Here is a 17,317-nt window from a genome sequence, read left to right as displayed (position 1 = left end):
GGTAAATTCTAGTGATCTCTCGTCAAGTTCTTTGGTTCTATTATTTGTCATCTCCACTCTACAATCAAGTCCATCCAGTGAGTTTTAAATGTTTTAGTAATTGTATCTTACTAAATAATATATATTGTATATGACTAAATAATATAATTTTCGTTTGGTTCTTTTTTGTAACATTTCCCTCCCCTCCCCTTCCCTTCCCTCCCATGTTCAAGGGATTCTCCTGCCTCAGCCTCCCAAGTAGCTGGGATTACAGGTGTGTGCTGCCAAGCCCAGATAATTTTGGGGGGTTATTTTTGTTTGCTTCTTTGTTTATTATTATTATTATTGAGACAGAGTCTCACTCTGTCATCCAAGCTGGAGTGCAGATTTTTTATTTTTTATTTTTTCATCTGTTTTAAGAACATTTGTAATTTTTTATTGAAATTGTTTTTTAAGATGGTTGCTTTAAATCCTGGTAAGATGATTTCAGAATCTGATTCTTCTCAGTATAAGCATTAGTTGATTGTTTTTTGTCTTTCAAGTTGTGATCTTCCTATTTCTTGGTGTGATGGGTGATTCTGGATTGACTTCTGGATATTAAGAGACTCTGGAGTCTATTTAAATCTTTAATTTTAGAAGAGTTATTTAGGTTTAGAATATAGTATCTAGGCCTTGGTCTACTTTTTGTGGTGGGTTGTGCTTCCAGTGACTATCTAGTCTTCAGAGCCTTTGTGGCACTATTTTGGTCTGCTCTGGGTCATCTACTGGCACCTGTTAGTGTTGCCTGAATGAGTGGAAAGAGCTTGTCCAGGCTGAGCCAAGGTGGGGAAAGGGATTCTCCAGTCCATGTGGAAGTAGAGTGCTTCCTGTATGGCACTCTCTATATGGTGGAATTTCCACCTGCCTGTACTAACCAACCACCTGGCATTGCTAGGAGTGTGTGTGTCTGTGTGTGTGTGTTTGGGGCGGGAGAATGGGGATTCCCAGGTCTGACTGCGCTAGTGATTGCTGTGGCAGGATCCCCTATGATGGTAATGTCCATCCACCTGTTGTTCTAGATGGGAGAGGAGAGTCTCAGGCCTGATGGGATCTCCTCTGGCTACCTATGGTTAGTGAGATTTCCAATCAATCCCTCCAGGCTTACCTGGTGTTGTTAGTGGGGCCCTTGTTCCACTGGGGGAGGAATAAGTCTATGTAGGCCATCTTCTAGTGCTAGGCTTGGGGTTATAAGATGCCCCACTAACATGATAATCCTCCAGTCCTGGGGTCTCCCTCTACCCAGTCCAATTTCCTTTTTATTTCTTTTTCTTTCTTTCTTTCTTTTTTTTTTTTTTTTTTGAGTTGGAGTCTAACTCTGTCGCCAGGCTGGAGTGCAGTGGTGCAATCTTGGCTCACTGCAACCTCCACCTTCCAGGCTCAAGTGATTCTTCTGCCTAAGACTCCTGAGTAGCTGGGACTACAGGCATGTGCCATCACACCTAGCCAATTTTTGTATTTTTAGTAGAGATGGGGTTTCACTGTCTTGGCCAGGATGGTCTCGATCTTTTGACCTCGTGATCTGCCCTCCTCAGCCTCCCAAAGTGCTGGGATTACAAGCGTGAGCCACTGTGCCAGACCCCAATTTCCTTTTTCTACCTGTTAGAGTTCTTGTTTGTTGTTTCTAGTGTTCATAGTACTCAGCAGGAAGGAATGGAGAAAAACATATCTACAACACCTTGTTTGGACACATTATATACTTATAAAAAGAATGTGAGATCAAGAAGATATATTGACTGACAGAAAAATCAATAATTGTAGTAGGAAAGTTTTACATAATCCTCTGAAAAACGAATATATCAAATAAACAAAAGGAAGGAGAGCTTTAGAAGTTTCAGTAACAGGATTATGAATCTCAAGATAACAGATCTACATGCAACTTCACATGCAACAAACAGAGAATATACATTCTTTTCTAGCACACATGCATTATTCAGGAAAGTTGACCATATGCTAAAACACAGATGACTCTTCAATGAATTTAAAATAATTCATACACATCTATACCACTATATATAGAGAGAAATACAATGTAAGTGACATATGTAATTTTAACTTTTAGTCACTATATCTTAAAAACTTTTTTAAGAGGTGAAATTAATTACATAAACATGTTTGTTTATTTATTTATTTATTTATTTATTTATTTATTTATTTATTTGAGATGGAGTTTCGCTCTTGTTACCCAGGCTGGAGTGCAATGGTGCAATCTCGGCTCATGGCAACCTCCGCCTCCTGCGTTCAAGCAATTCTCCTGCCTCAGCCTCCCAATTAGCGGGGACTACAGGCGCACGCCACTATGCCCAGCTAATTTTTGTATTTTCAGTAGAAACGGGGTTTCACCTTGTTGAACAGGATGGATGGTCTCGATCTCTTGACCTCGTGATCCACCCGCCTCAGCCTCCCAAAGAGCTGGGATTATAGGTTGAGCCACTGCGCCCGGCCTCATAAACACATTTATTAACTCAACATATCCAATATATTTTTATTTTACTCCTCCAGGACACATACCTCTCGGCCAGCCAAGCAGCTTTGTTCTTTTGTTGCAGGCCTAAGTAACAGCCCACAGGCTTTGCCTAGAAGACATGCTCCCAGGACAGCCAAGCAGCTGTGCTTCTGTGTCCAGGGTCTGAGAAACAGTGCCACAGGCCACCACTGGCAGGCACCCTCTAGGCTGGCCAGGCAACAATGCATTTGTGTCCCCATTTAGAGTTAATAGCCCCATAGCCCCAACTCCAGTGATCCAGAGCCCGAGTTGGCTGAACCACCATGTGCACAAATGAGCCTGTGACTTGAGAAACAGCCCTGTGCAAAAGCCACATGACCACTACTACCATCTCTCAGCCTAGGCCACTGAGACATTCACAAATGTCATTAGCTTTTTTTTTTTTTTTTTTTTTTTTTTTTGAGAGTCTTGCTCTGTCACCCAGGCTAGAGTGCAGTTGGCTCACTGCAACCTCCACCTCCCGGGTTCAAGCAATTCTCTTGCCTCAGTCTCCTGAGTAGCTGAGATTACAGGTGCCCATCACTGTACCTGGCTAATTTTTGTATTTTCAGTAGAGATGGAGTTTTACCATCTTGGCCAGGCTGGTCTCAAACTCCTAACCTCAAATTCCCAAAGTGCTGGGATTACAGGCATGAGCCACCGCACTTGATCTGTCACTAGCATATATTACAGCTGAAGAAGCTACATAGAGAATACGCTACTGCATCCACCTAGAACGAAAGCCAACACATTTCATTGAAGCAACACCCCAAGACCCATTTAAATAAACCTTTCCCTACAGAACCTACTCCATGAAATTGGAAGAGGTGATTGTTTTATCATGCATTTCAAAATCAATGCAGAGCTGGGTGCAGTGGCTCACGCCTGTAATCCTTGCACTTTGGGAGGCTGAGGTGGGCAGATTGCTTGAGTTTATTCAGCCTGGCTAACATGGTGAAGCCTTGTCTCTACTAAAAATACAAAAATTAGCCTGGTATAGTAGTACATGCCTGTAATCTCAGCTACTTGGGTGGGTGTGGCAGGAGAACTATTTGAACGCGGGAGGTAGAGGCTGCCATGAGTTGAGATCTCTCCACTGCACTCTAGCCTGGGTGACAGAGCAAGACTCTGTCTTAAAAAACAAAGAAAGAAAAGAAAGGAAGGAAGGAAAAGAAAGAAATGTAGAAACACATGAAACATGAAAAAGCAAGGAGCACAACACCTCCAAAAGAACACAATAATTTCCAGGAACAGACATCAATCATAAGAAAGTATACAAAGTTCCAGAAAAGGAATTTAAAATAATAATCTTAAGGAAACTCAGTGGAATTCAAGAGCATACAATTACACAGTTCAATGAAGTCAAGAAAGCAATTCATAATTCGAATGAGAAATTTAACAGAGATATAAAAAAGAACCAAACAGAAAACCTAAAACTAATGAATTCAATGAAAAATACAATCAAGACTTTAATACAGACTAGCTCAAGCATAATAATTTCTGGGCCAGGCATGGTGGCTCACGCCTTAATCCCAGCACTTTGGAAGGCCAAAGCAAATGGATCACCAGATGTCAGGAGTTTGAGACCAGCCAGGCCAACATGGAGAAACTCCGCCTCTACTAAAAATATAAAAATTAACTGGGACTGGTGGTGCGCACCTGTAATCCTAGCTACTTGGGAGGCTCAAGCAAGAGAATCGGTTGAACCTGGGAGGCGAAGGTTGAATTGTGCCACTGTACTCCAGCCTGGGCGACAGAGTGAGCCTGTCTCAAAATAAAAATAAAAATAAAAATAAAAATAAAAATAAAAGAAAGAAAGAAAAAAGAAAGAAAGAAAAATAAATCCTGGCAGAAGGATTTCACAGTTGCAATTTTGCTTTCTTTACAATAGCATTTTTGTGGATGCCCAGAACATTCTGTTCAGAAACGCGGTCAGGAAGACAGGATCTAGAGCACAGGGGCAAAAATTGGCTGGATTTAGGTACGGCTCTTCTCCTGAGGGGTGTGGTTGGCGGTGGAGGTAGTGGCAAGCCTGAGGCTGTCCTAAAAGCTGGTTCTTGCCACCTCCTCATTCTGGAAGCGACAAAAAAGAGAGCAACAACTCAACTGTCTTCATTCTTGTCCCAGTAGAACCGAGCAGAACTATATCCTGAAAAGTCCGTCATGGAGAGTGTGGTGCAAAATGGAACCTGGATAAATATAAAATCAATCACTAAGGGATTTGGAGGAATGTGATAAGATATGTAAGTAGCTAGGAAACAGGAAATAACAAATAGGAATAACGGGACACTGTTGTGGGCAGAGGCATGTAAGATGGCCCAGGGAGGGCCCCAGCTCTCCATGAATTGGAACACAGCACTTCTGTGATAGGAGCCCAAACGCCCATCGGAGGACCACCTGCTTCGGCTGCAGGGGCGTGGGAACCACTGAACCAGAATGTGAGAGCGAGGCTCATTCGTTAGGATCCTGGAACGAGGCAGGACCTCAGGTGTGTGACTGTGGTGTTGGGCGCTGAGAAGTAGCGCTGCAGCCCTGTTTATTTCGGACTACATTACCCAGGAGCCTCTGCACGTACTTCCGATTCCGGCCCCTTTGTGTGTACGGGCTCTGCGCGCGGCGCGTCTTGTGTCCTTCCTGTCCTTCCCTACAGAGACCCTCCCCGTGTCTGGACCCGGGAGGAGCAGACGCTGGACAGGGTGTGGGTGTGCAGCAGTGGATTGTCAGACTTGGTGTCCCGGCTGCTCCCCAATTTGTGTGTGTGGCAGTGGGGTGCATGTGTGTTTCCTATCCGAGACACCTCCGGGTCGTTTGCTCGGAAACAGGCTGAGGGCCCGCGTAGCCTGGAGCACCTTGGCTGGAAGGTGAGGCAGGTAGCGAGCGCCCAAGGCTCCCATGCCCGGGCCAGGTCAGGCACCAACGAGTCCCTTAGGTCTGCAGTATGGTGGAACCGTTTTATAGACTGACAGTGTGAATGTAGGAGGGGGTGGATATCAGAGATCTGTTTTATCTGCATTTTCAGAGAGTGGTATTGCTCTTTGATATGAGTGTAGGCAGGTTACTCTCTGTGGTTCCTTTCTTTACTTATAATTTGAGGTTTGTTGTATTGTACCTACTTTTAAGTGGTAGTTGTGAGGATTAAATGGAATTTTGATATGCAACAGTTGACACAGGGCCAGACACCAACTCAGGCATCAATGTGTCGTCGATTTTATTAATAGTAGACATCCATCTCCCCATTTGTACATAAGAAGGAAACACCTAGCAAGGAAAAGTAACGTGTTCTGGGTCACCCAGCCAACTACCATATTGCAGAAATTAGAATCCAGGCACTCCCAGCAGGGGCCTTTCCACCACCCTGCACTTGTGTCTCCATCAGGAACCTTATCTTTACTGCTGTCTGTAACTGTCTGTGTTCCCAGTATCTGACTCTTCAGGGCCCTGGGTACTCAGACTTGCCTGTGTTTAGGGTTTCCTGAAGATTAAATGGCTGCTGAAGTTCTTAAGTTTAGCTTTTAGCTCAAAAGATACTGCTTCAGACTCTACATTCTGAGTAGAGTGTCAGAGAATGGAAAAAGAAATACAATGAAAAAGGAGAAAACTTCAATCCAGAATTGCTTGCCAGAGTTTCTGGGAAAATGCTGGCAATTCCCAGGAAGATATGTGGAGAATGGAAAGGTTGCTACATCCAAACAGTGGTGCAAAGGCTGTGATTATGGAGAGTTGGACCTGCAATCTCCAAAACAGAGGTAAGAAATAGAAATAAGAGAGGGTCCCACCGTTAGCTGGGAATCTACAGTGTGCACACACAACCTCATTTTAGTTTTTCTTCACAGCAACCTTGTAAAATGTGTGTGGGCAGCACAGAGACCTTGGGCAAGTTAACAGTTTCCTCATCTGTAAATAGTGATTTATGGAAAGTGCCTGGTACCTGAGTGTGCAAGAATGGTAATGATTTTGCTAATATTCCCTTTTTATTTGAAGCTCTGAAAAAACAAGATACCTTACTTCCATACTCTTTCCATTATACCAGCTGCCTCTCTGAAGGATGAGTGTAGGATAAGTCAGACTCCTTGGAAGAGGAGAAATAAATAGATATGGAGAAGCTGATGATTTGATTTTAGCATTATAGCACAGGGGCGAGCCCTAGTCCCTTGAACCTTCTGTGAGCTCAGGCCTGCATCCCCAGGATCCTTGGCCCTGCTGCTCGGTTCTGGCAGAATTAGGGACTGCTCCTCAGCTCCTTTTCAGTTTTGTCTTAAAAAGTACTTTCTCTTAAGGAGATACAAAGAGATGCCCCAGATTAGAAGGGACTTCCATAGTCTATCTTTAGCTTGTTTGACTTTCCTCTAATATCCTGACCTCAGCCCCTCTGATTTCTGGAAGACCTGGAACTTATGACTTCCTAACTCTGCCTTAGCCCTCATTGATTGTCAGTGTCCAGTACAGGGAGGGGCAGGCATCTTGCGGGGAGGTTGGGGTTTGGGATTATGACCAAACGTATCGATCATACCTTTTTTTCCTCGTAAAACAGTCTGTCAAAAGTGCCATGAAGTCTTGGTTAATGTTGATATACAGAAAATATTGAGAGTAACAATTAATTGACAATGAAATGACCTTTCCTGAGTGCCTATTCTGTACCAGATACTGGTTTGGCTGCTTATGTGCATTAATGCACATTTTAGCAAGGTAGATACTGTTATTATTCTCTTTTTTAAAATTAGGAATCTGAAGCACAGAAGAAATTTAGTTATGGTCATACAGAGCCAGAATGTAAAGGCAGCAGGCAGGCAGATTCCAGAGCCAGAGTTCCAGGGCTTGGAATACTGATGATGGGGTGGCTGAAGGTGTCTGTGACCATGACATCTGGGGTGGGCACTGCTGCCTTTTACTGCTGTGACTCCCTTTTTCTTGTATGAAATTGGTCACTTTCTCCATTTGCAAATAAAGGAGTTGAGCCTGGAGGTCTTTAAGCACCTCTCCAACTGTAACATTACACTTCTTGTTTTGTTTTAGGGATTTTTGGTCCCAGGGAACCTCATTTGCAGAGCAGTGGATCACACAGATCCTGAACCCAATAAATGGTCATACCTTTCCCTGACTAAGTTTATATTCTGTCCTCTGAGATTATCTTTGAAGCCTCATTATATAGATGTCTGTAAAATCCTTCAAGCTATGGACAGCCAAGGTCAGAGGCATATTTTGTCATAAGTGGCTATTTCTAAACTCAGGTTGTTATTTGATACAATTTGATATATACCTATATATCTAGAGGTGTATATCTATATATATCTATAGGTGTATATCAGATCAAGCTAGGGTGACCCCAGGCTTGATTTGAAGATTGCAGGAAGAGATATTTAGTGATTAAAGCAGGGCTTTCTGTCTTTTTGGCATTAATACTTTTTAGGTTTTCTTTAACAGGCAGTTGTCACATTATCACTCTTTTCAGTTTACAAGTTAGTCCCCTTTAACACCGAGCTTAAGGTAATCACTTCCTCCCTTACCTCTTCTTTGTCCACTGTAACTGAAAATAATATCCTCTGAGTACCAGCGCCACCTACTGTTTATATCACTCACATATGCCTATGACACATGATCATTTTGGTTTGATATTAATATTTGGCCTTATTCTCAGTTATAACATCATCAGGGACCGTGATTTTCATATCATCATCATCATGATGAGGGAAACCTATTTTTGTTTAGGTCTTTTGTTGCTGATTTTAAACAAAATAATACTTGCATGTGGTTAAAAAAATCACATGAAATAGAATTTTTCCATGAAAAGTTGTTCTTCTAAGACCTTTGACATGTTAGATATATATCATATACTTGATGGTTAATGGGTATGTTTTGCCAAGAGTCATCTATACAAAATACAGTGGCTTGAGATAACCATCTCAGGAAAAATCATCTCATTCTTACATTTTACTTAACAAGAATTCATGTATCTGCACCAAGATATCCCCCTCAAACCAAAAAATAAATTAGTGTAATTAATAATACTATAAAATTATATTTTACATATATGTATAAAATTCTATTATTTATCTATTTATATGTGAGTTATTATCAGAGCTATACACAAAACCAGCTATATTTTATGGGCAAATTCAAGGATTTATAAAGACAATATTGATATCTCCCTGTTTTCATCTTACATGCTGACTATGGAAGTAACCTGTGTAAGAGTATGAGCGACTCCAGGGAATCCAGAGGCTCAGCCAGTTCATTCATGTATAGTTTATTCCTCTCCATGAGTGTTTTTGCTTGGTGTGCCAAAATTGACTATATCAGAAGATATGCCAATTCATCCTAGTAGGAAGATTCCTAGGATAGGATACAGCAACATGGAAAATTAGGAAGCACTTCAGATTAATCCAGGTATCCACTTAATCAGCTTCATATATTAGGCCCTGAATAAATATGACTGTAATGAAAGTGGGAAGACATTAGACAATATTAATTTGTACGTTATTGACATCAGATGATGCACATTGACAAAACCCTAGAAATACAATAACTATGTAGTGAGGCTATGGCTTAGGATTCTTTGGTTATTCAGTATCATGGTTTTTATAGGACCCCAACACTAGAAATTAAAGAAAAAGATTCCAGTAACACCAACCTAATTGTATGTAGAATAATCTTTACTGGAGAAAATACTTAACAATTGTATAAAAAGCCTACAGTGGATCATTTGTAATCATCCCTGGTCATAGATTTTAGAACCAAAAGGGAACTTTGAGTATCTAATAAGGGCCTTTTATTTTGTGAGTGAGGAGATAGAGATCTGGAAAGATTAAATGATACGCTCATGCTATTTGGGGTGAGGGCAGTGGAGAGCAGAACCGAGCTTCCACAGACCCCCCCAACCCTGCAAAATAAAAGGCCTTTCTGTGACATGTAGACCATAGAGAGCCTCTGGGAGAGCAATGGGCATAGGGATGTTTTGAAGTGGGGGAAATTAGTGACTAAATGAGGGACAGGAAGGAGCTGGTTTACATTTAGTGGTAGTTACTGACTGGAGCACTGTGATGAGGCCATGGTACAGAGTGCTTTTTTTTTTTTTTTTTTTAAGACACAGTCTTGCTCTGTAGCCAGGTGCCAGGCTGGAGTGCAGTGGCTCGATCTCAGTTCACTGCAACCTCCGCCTCCTGGGTTCAAGCAATTCTCCTGCCTCAGCCTCCCAAGTAGCTGGGACTACAGGCGCACACCACCATGCCCAGCTAATTTTTGTATTTTTAGTAGAGATGGGGTTTCACCATGTTGGCCAGGATGGTCTCGATCTCTTGTCCTTGTGATCCACCCGCCTCGGCTTCCCAAAGTGCTGGGATTACAGGCGTGAGCCACCAGGCCAGGCCCACAGTGCTTTTAAGTCTTGCCCTGGGCCTGGGAATGGAGTCTGGACACGTGTGGCAGGCTTTGCATCCTTGTTGCTTCTGCCCTGTGGGCAATTGGGGATTTACTGGATGAAAATGGGTTTTCTTGTGAAAATGGGTTTTCTCGTTATGGAGTTTAAACTACAGAATATCTTCTTCAAGCTATGAAAATAATTCTGTGTGCATGCACCTGTGGGTTAGAACACTCATTCTAACTAATTTGAGGAAATTATCTTATGAGTGAATGAATGAGCACCTTTTATTTCTCTACTCTGCACTCAACAAGACTCGTTCTTTCACATTAGTGGTTCTCAACCAGGGGTGATTTTTTTCCCCCTTCAGGAGACAACTGCCAGTGTCTGGAGCCAGTTTTGGTTGTCACAACTGGGGGAGGGGATATGACTGGCACCTAGAGGATAGAGGCGAGGGATACTGCTAAACATCCTACAATGCACGTGACAGCCCCCACAAAAAAGAATTGTCCCGCCCAAAACGGCAACAGCGCTGAGCTTCAGAAACTTTTGGATAAGCAATTTACGGAGGCAGTAAACTACCACGAGGTGGCGGTACAGCCCCCTGCTGCAATGTTAAACTCAAACTAGTAGTTCACCGTCAGCAGTTGAGCAGTTGATTGTAATAACTATTCTCTTTTTCAAAAAGTACACTTAAATGTTTTTTACATTACGAAAGTGAAATATTCTTTGTGACAGATTCAAATAGTATACTTTAGAAGTGTAAAAGTAAAAAAAGGGGGGGTTCCTGAGTTCCCCTTCAAATCCTCCCCTTTAGAATTGATGTGTATCTTTTCAGATTCTTTTCTTGTGTGTGTATATGATGTATACATATAACTAATGGTGTGATGTTTGTGTTTCATTCACTTTTAACTTTCAACATTATACTGTAGACATCTTTTAAAATAATTTAGAGGTATCTCATTTTTTAAATGGATGCATTGTGTTCTGATGTATGGATGTCCTATAGTTTTTATATATTTTTATAATTTGGCATTTGGAGTCTTTCCGGTTTTTTTCCTGATACAGGCAATTTAATGGTCATGCCGTTATTTCTGTAGAATAGCCTCCTGGAAATGTGAGAGCTGGGTCAGAGTACATTTAAAATATTGATGAATTGGCTGTACTAATTTATACTCTAAAAGTGTAGCAGAGTGCCTTTTTTAAATCTCCCTAACATTGGATACTATCAGTATTTTATTTTTAATATATATTTATTATATTTAATGTTGAATGTCTTTTCTGTGTTTATTTTTTCCTATGTTTATCAGTTAGTCGTAGTTCTTCCCTGAATCGCCTATTCCTTTTCAAGTTTTTATTGGGTTGCTTTCTTTTTATCAATTTGGAGTAGCTCCTTATACATTTTGCTTATTAATGCTTTGTCTGAAGCTTCTTTTTGAATACGGGATAAGTTAAGGATGACATAGCTAGCCGATGAAATTAACTGTCTTTGTTGAATAATTTCTCCCTTTCTCATTGAGTTGAAATATATACATATATGAGTCTGTTTTTAGACTCTGTTCCATCTAATGCTAGTTTCACAGGGTTTTATTTATTGTGGTGTGTAGCTGTTTGGTGAAGAAGGATGGGAAGAATGTTGGGTGGTGTGCTTTCACGTGCAAACGCTAGAGATAGGAAAAAACAGCAAGGGATTGAAGGAAGGCCAGAGGCTAAGGAAGGAACGCGGGCATGAGGAGGGAGAATGCCGCTGGAGCACAGGTGGGGCTCAGATCATATAAGACCCTGCAGGCCATTTTCAAATTTGGATCTTTATTCTTAGAGCCATGGAAAGATTTTAACCAGAGAAGTGACATGATCAGACTTCTAATTTTTGAAGCTGTCTTTGGACTTCTGATTCTGGCTATGATGGAGTAATTGGTACTAGGCTAGCCCTTCTACCATGAACTGCTATACAACATGACAAAACAGATGAGACAACTATTTTCAGGCAGTGAAAAATAGGTAGCACAAAACTACTGATCCCAGACAGAGGGAAACTCATGAGGTAAACCCCACGATCACCCAACTGTCTGTCTTGGAACTGTTCCCAACCATGGCACAGAGAGCTGGAGTCCATGTAGATCACAGTGGTCGCGCTGAGTGGAAGATGTGGAAATTGGGATTCAGAGCAGCAGAAGCAGATAGATAGTGTGGAGTGAGATACAGAGAGGAGGGAGTTGTATAAGAGCATACACGAGGACACGTCTAGGTCCCTAGTAAGTTGAAGGTTGAGAGGCGAGCTGAACATGAGCTAGGTGAGATCACTCAAGAAGATAGCGGCTACTGTGGGGTTGAGAGTGGAACAGTGTCCCAGTGGGATCCTGGGACATACAAAGGACACTGGGAAAAAACTAGGAAATCTGATTAAGTATGGACTTCAGTTAATAATGTATCCATATTAGTTCATTAATTGTGACAAACTATCATAGAGTAACAAAAGATGTTAACAGTAGGGGTATTGTATACCCCTATGTCAGATTGAAGGGTCTTACGTACCCTCATTGGGTATGGGGTATACAGCAACTCTTAAAAAAAGACTTTGATCTACCATGGTAGAGAATTTATTCTTTCCATAGAAATGATGGATTTCTTAATAGAGAAACATTTAAAGAGAAGTGAGCCAAAACATAGAAGAAAAAAGTATCATAGATGTGTATCATGAATTAATTGATTAAATATTCCCTCTGGGTAAAAATGTTGCTACTTCTGCTTGCATCTTACACAATTGCACATGTACGTTTTTGCTCGAAAACCATCAGAAGGCCCATTTGGTCACTTAGGACGTCATGTACTCAAGAGTTGAGATACAATGAAGTTAATAATTTTTACTGTTGTTATCAGGTACCTCTTAAGTGAAACTGGCTTCTTTTTTAAATTTTATTTTCAGTTTTTGAGTGTGTGGAGGGGAAAAGTACAATGACTACTGACACAGTTTGGTGCCACCACTTTGATTTGTGTTGAGGCCCCAGCAGTTTACTCACTATTGCTCCTGCATCAGGTGTGCAAATGACAATATGGTGAAAAAGGCAAAGAATACTCAAGTGTTATATCATGAAAATAGTTTTGACCTAACACATCCCTGAAAGGGTGTCAGTGAAGCATCAGGGGTCCACAGACCATGCTTTTAGAACCATTGTGTTAACAGCAGGTATCTGGAGTTTATGTAAGGTGAAGGCAAACCCCTACAAATACTTTATGCCCTTAGACTTATCCCATTCATAAGCCTATTAGTTCTGCTTCATCCCACCCCACCCCCCTAAGGCAGAGATTATTAGATTGAATAAAAAACAAGACTTGCTTACATGATGCCTGTAAGAGATGCATTTTAAATATCCAGAGCCAGGTAGGCTGGTAAAAGGATGGGGAAAAGATAATACCAAATAGCCTAAATGTAGAACAAACTCAAATGCTCATTAGCAGGGTAATGGATGAAGATGCTTAGCTATAGTCATAGCATGAATACTGCTCAGCAATGAAAACAACAGGCTACTGATATGCACCAGGACATGGGTGAATCTCATAGATATTTTATTGAGTGAAATAAGCCAGACAAAAAGCCTTCAATATATGTTTCCATTTATATGAAATTCCAGAACAAGCAAAACTATTTTATAATGATAAAAATCAGATTGAAAAAAAAAATCAGATTCTTAGTTGCCTGGAAGCAGGCATGGTGGAAAGATTGAATAAGAGGACATGGGAGCTTCCCGGGTGCTGCAAATATTTTCTATCTTGATTGGGTGGTGGTTACCAGAATGGAGTTATTTGTCAAAACTCATTAACCTGGATGCTTAAAATAGGTGAATTTTATTGCATGTAAATTATACCTCAATAAAGTTGATTTTTAAAAAAAGCTTTCTCTGAGGGTGGGTGCAGTGGCTCAAGCCTGTAGTCCCAACATTTTGGGAGGCTAAGGCAAGAGGATCACTTGAGACCAGGAGTTTGAGTCTAACTTGGGCAATATAGCGAGACCCTATCTCTACAAAATAAAAATAAATAAATACATAAATGCAAAGCTTTCTCTGGATGCAGAATGGAGAATGGATTGGCGGAAGCAATGGGTAGATCTAGGAACTCTAGTGTGGAGCTTATTGCCATCATCCAGGCAAGAGACAAGGATAGCCTGGACTATAGTAATGGCAGTGGAAATAAAAAGGGAAGAGGATTTGGAGATATGTGGGATGTAAAACGGTGATGGGGTGGCCATGGGTTGTGAGGGAAAGAGAGGAGGGAGGGGTGCTCCCTGGGTTTCTGATTTGTACATCTAGTTGGATGCTGGTGGCCATCTCTGAGAAAGGAACCATGAGGAGGATCAAATTTGTTGTGGTGGGATCTGGGAAGGCCTTAAGGTTAATTTTGGATGCGTTAGATTCAAGGTGCCCGTGAGAAAGTCAAGTCTTTATACTTAGAAAGTAGTTGGATAGGCCGGGCGCGATGGCTCAAGCCTGTAATCCCAGCACTTTGGGAGGCCAAGGCGGGTGGAATACGAGGTCAAGAGATCGAGACCGTCCTGGTCAACATGGTGAAACCCCGTCTCTACTAAAAATACAAAAAATTAGCTGGGCATGGTGGCACGTGCGTGTAATCCCAGCTACTCAGGAGGATGAGGCAGGAGAATTGCCTGAACCCAGGAGGCGGAGGTTGCGGTGAGCGAGATCACGCCACTGCACTCCAGCCTGGGTAACAAGAGCGAAACTTCGTCTAAAAAAAAGAAAGTAGTTGGATATACAGGTCTGAAAGTTGAGCTGAGACAATCAATTTGTGAGCCATAAACAGGTGGTAACTGAAGTCATAGAATGGACAAGCTCATCTAGGAAGAGAGAATAGGTTGGGAAGAAGAAGTGGTCTTGGGCTGAGCTTCAAGGAGCTTCTTACCTTTTCAGGCAGAGGAAGAGGAATAAGAAGACTGGACTGAAAAGCAATGGCTACAGAGTTGTGGGCAGCCAGGAAAATGTGTCATCACTTGAATGTTACCTGTTCGTTATCTGTTTTCCCGATACATTGTGTTGTTTTCTAACTTAGACTCTTACAGTAATTCCAACAATCAGACAAAGCAGATAGTACTCTAATTTTACAGGTGAAGAAACTTGAGTCTCTGAAGGCAGATGGCTTCTAGAGAGTGTCAGGCAGATGACTGAGCTGGGAAGCAGGCCCATGTCTTCTGACTCCTACATCCTGGGTGGCTCTGTTGGTGAAGACACTCACTGAACCACCATAGGAGCCATGTCAACAAACAGATTTGCTTTTAAGTTACTGTTTTCTAATTATTTAAATTATGCATTGTTATTTTACAAATGAGAATATATAGGAAAGCACAAAAAGGTGGATACCTACAATCATTTCATGCAGACACCCAACATTACCATTTTTATCTCTTCCTGCTGTATACATTTATGCATAGATACACTTAAAGCTATGCTTTTTGACATAGTTGGGCCCATAGCGTACAATCCATTCTACAGCCTTTTAAAAAATACTTAACATGATCCTTTTTTCATGCTATTAAATAATGAGTTGTATAGCAGCAGCTTAGAAAAGCCAATAATAAAAATTTCCGGAAGCAAACACATCCTGTTGAACAAAACAGGTGATTTACAATACCACCCAACTGCTTACGCTTTTTTTTTTTTTTTTTTTTTGAGATGGAGTCTCACTCTGTCACCCAGGCTGGAGTGCAGTGGTGCCATCTCTGCTCAGTGCAACCTCTGCCTCCTGGGTTCAAGTGATCCTCCCACCTCAGCCTCCCAAGTAGCTAGGACTACAGGCATGTGCCCCCACACCTGGCTAATTTTTGTATTTTTAGCAGAGACCGGTTTTCACCATGTTGGCCAGGCTGGTCTTGAACTCCTGATCTTAGGTGATCCACCCACCTTGGCCTCCCAGAGTGCTGGGATTATGGGTTTGAGCTACCATGCCTTGCCCTGCCTATACCTTTTAATATACTCTTTAATAAAGCCAAAACATCTACATTGACTTTTTGGAATGGAGAGTGGTACAGGAAGAAAAGTCTCCAGAACACAGATTTGTCATCCCTACTGCTCTGATGTAACCTTGGAGGGTGTAGGTTGTATGTCTCCGCCTGGTGTGATGTTACTCTCCCACAGATAGGCACTAGGGCATGCACAGCCCAGCTGCTCTATCACTGGCCCAGGTCTAAAGAAACGTTCACAGATCTCCTAGTGAGTGACCACTGCCCACCTCACAGGCCTATGTTTCTAGTCTATGAGGACAGGATGAACACACTCTTCCCTAGGTCCTCAAGATGAAGCCACACTGTATTTGAAAGATATAGCTACTATTATCTCTACTCTCAACTGAGGGAAACAAAACTAATAGGTCAATATAGATGTCAAGACAGGCACCAGGCAGGAGAAGCCTTGCAACCCAACACAGATCCTGAAGCTACGCAGTCAAGTCTGGCATGGGATGGGGAGCACACCTGCTCAAGAAGTCATTGGAAATAGTGTTTCCTGGTTCTTGGTCAGGGCAGGAGATATAAGACACATCATGACATTGATACCATGACAGGAGCCACCTCACTCAGGAAGCTTCCCCAAGGTGTGTTTTCCTAGGACGTAGTCTGCCTAGCTCTGAGACGCTAGAGCTGATGGGGAGAGCTCAGATCCAAACAGAACAGGGCAGGTGTGGCCACAGGTCTTCTCTGTCTGGATCATGTCAGTGTTTTGCCCACCTTTGTTGTCACTCGAACCCCTGACCTCAAACGATCTGCCCGCCTTGGCCTCCCAGAGTGCTGGGATTACAGACGTGGGCCACTGCGCCCAGCCAGCTCTCACTACTCTCACGCCTCTCCAGCTCCCATATTTACTGTCCTCATCTTCTGTGCTTTACAGATTCTCTAACCAGTTGTGGCCAAACCTGATGCTGAATAGATTCATACTTTTTCAGCTTAAACAAAGCTTAGGTTCCCTAAGGATACGCCCAGTCCTGCTACGTGCTCTGTTTTTAAGTTTCACCTGTGCCTGTGTCTCTGCCCCAGAAGAGAAGATGGGATCATCTGTGCTGTTTCTTCAATCTTAAAATGGATTTCTTGCCGTTACCTCCCTTTGTAAGTATCAGTGTTTGAAATCCACCAGTGCCACCCTTTTCTGCTGTGTAGCTGTTCCCACATTTGGCTCCTAGAACCTGTTTTGCTTTCATAGCTCATCTCGGAACCAAGTGTTAACTTCATTTTTAAGCCCCATTTTAGCAGACGTGTTGCCTGTGTTCACCGTGGGGCCTGTACACATCATGTGTGGTTTTAGTCAAACACAGTGTCCTCCTTTGTGGCCACATGGGAGACCCACAACCCAATACCGCATCCTGGGCTGATGACAGTACTGCATCTGACCAGACACGGGATTGGCCTGGGGTGGGCAAGCGGAGTGAACAGCATCAGCCAGAGTTCCGTGGCATTCATTGTATGG

At 42.2% G+C, this 17,317-nt stretch overlaps 2 protein-coding genes across 2 annotated transcripts in view; both read left to right on the top strand.

Moving 5' to 3' along the window:
- The first annotated feature begins 5,095 nt into the window (after positions 1-5,095).
- FBXW10B (F-box and WD repeat domain containing 10B) overlaps positions 5,096-17,317 on the top strand; it is a 90,331-nt gene continuing 78,109 nt past the window's right edge. Inside the window, exon 1 of the mRNA XM_074388202.1 lies at positions 5,096-5,361. The gene's annotated coding sequence lies outside the window, so the exon portion shown is untranslated. The remainder of the gene's footprint in view (positions 5,362-17,317) is intronic.
- TRIM16 (tripartite motif containing 16) overlaps positions 5,355-17,317 on the top strand; it is a 49,410-nt gene continuing 37,447 nt past the window's right edge. Inside the window, exon 1 of the mRNA XM_039476068.2 lies at positions 5,355-16,959. The gene's annotated coding sequence lies outside the window, so the exon portion shown is untranslated. The remainder of the gene's footprint in view (positions 16,960-17,317) is intronic.

This window comes from Saimiri boliviensis, chromosome 17 (genome assembly GCF_048565385.1).
Source record: "Saimiri boliviensis isolate mSaiBol1 chromosome 17, mSaiBol1.pri, whole genome shotgun sequence".
Lineage (NCBI taxonomy): Eukaryota > Metazoa > Chordata > Mammalia > Primates > Cebidae > Saimiri > Saimiri boliviensis.
The sequence above is the reverse complement of the archived record's forward strand: the minus strand, read 5'-3'. Positions and strand labels throughout refer to the sequence as shown.